We start from the raw sequence: 1,613 nt of genomic DNA on the forward strand, positions 1-1,613 counted from the left end.
TCAGATCACACAGCCTACGCTCTTGCTAGCGTGCTTTCAGAGCCCGCAGGAAAATATCTAAGCACTCTGATCTATTAACAGTGCAGATACAAACCATGTCATAGAACTAGGGCCACCTCACCTGTGAATGAGTATCCACACAAAGATTTAATATAATTTATAAGATAAATATGAACTTTGCATCTTTAGTTGATTCATCTTATCCTTCCTGTGCAGTAATCAAATCCTATGCTGGTTATATTCACAGCTTGCTCTAGAAGAACAGCTGTTAGGCATTTATTTTCTCTTGAAACAGTCAACCTGTAGCAGTGGCACAGGCAGATGCAATGAGGTTTTGCAATGTGGGCACTTGTATCTGAGAACAGAGCAAGGACCAATGTCTACTCCAGTAAACTTTAGTAAAGCAGTGAAATGTACGATCATTTTAAACTGCACATTTTGGATCCCCTTGTGGGTGGAAGAAGGCATGCCCTCTCCATATGGGGAAAAAAAAAAACCAAACCCAGCTATGATGTATATATGTTTACACAAGAGAACCTCACAGGATACACAGCAATATGCACTTCCTGAAGTAGCTGAGATCACAGCTTTGAGCTATAACCGTTTGTTTACTTGGTAGCAGAGGGCAGACGGCGTGTGGCAGGGCTATTCTTCCAAGCCCAAATATATGCACAGAGGCTACGAAGTATAAACTTAACCTAAACGTTTAGAAATTATGCAGCAGAACCCTCGTGTTTGAGACCTGCTGGAACACAGCAGCCGTGGCAGTAGCGGTGCAAGGAGCTGTGATGACAGAGTGTTTTGTACTTTATCATTTCCTCGTTAATGTGATTTAGAGCGAGGGGGTGGTGGCCGGGCAGAGGCTGGGCTAATGGATCCATGGGGGGAGCGGGGAGAAGAGGGGGATAGGAAATGGAAAAGCGCAGGTTGGGCACCAGGAGGTTTTTATGATATTGTTTTAATCACGGAATTGTCAGAGTTGGAAGGGACCTTCCAGAGATCATCTAGCCCAACTCCCCTGCCAAAGCAGGGTTGCCCAGAGTACATTACTCACAACTGGATCCAGGCGGGTTTGGAATGTCCCCAGAGAAGGGGACTCCACATCCTCCCTGGGCAGCCTGTCCCAGGGCTCTGCCACCCTCACCAGAAAGGAGTTCTTCCTCCGATGTGAGTGGAACTTCCCATGTTCCAATCTTGTGCCCGTTGCCCCTCGTCCTGTCACTGGGACAAAGATTTAACAGAATGGACATTTAATATACAAAGATTTAATAGAATGGATTTAACGGAGATTTATTTAACGCCGAGGATATACACCCACCGACCTCTGCGCCGGGAATGGCCCCGACACAGTTTGGAAGCCGGCACCCTCAGAGGGGCTCTCAAACACCACAGGGCTCGATGTCGCGACCGGCGCCTCTTTTCCCCTGGGCGAGGGGGGCAAATGCTCGGCGGCTCCGCTCAGCCAGGCGCTTTCCTGCGGCAACCGACCGACGCCGGGGCCAACTGCGGGGCGACGGGGAATCGTCCGTCAGTCGCCAACCGCCGCCACAGACAGATCTACGGCCGGCGGTTCCCGCCGCGCGCACCCCCCCTTCACCTCCTCAGCCCGCCGC

This window comes from Calidris pugnax, unplaced genomic scaffold (assembly GCF_001431845.1).
Source record: "Calidris pugnax isolate Ruff unplaced genomic scaffold, ASM143184v1 scaffold42, whole genome shotgun sequence".
NCBI classification, from domain to species: domain Eukaryota; kingdom Metazoa; phylum Chordata; class Aves; order Charadriiformes; family Scolopacidae; genus Calidris; species Calidris pugnax.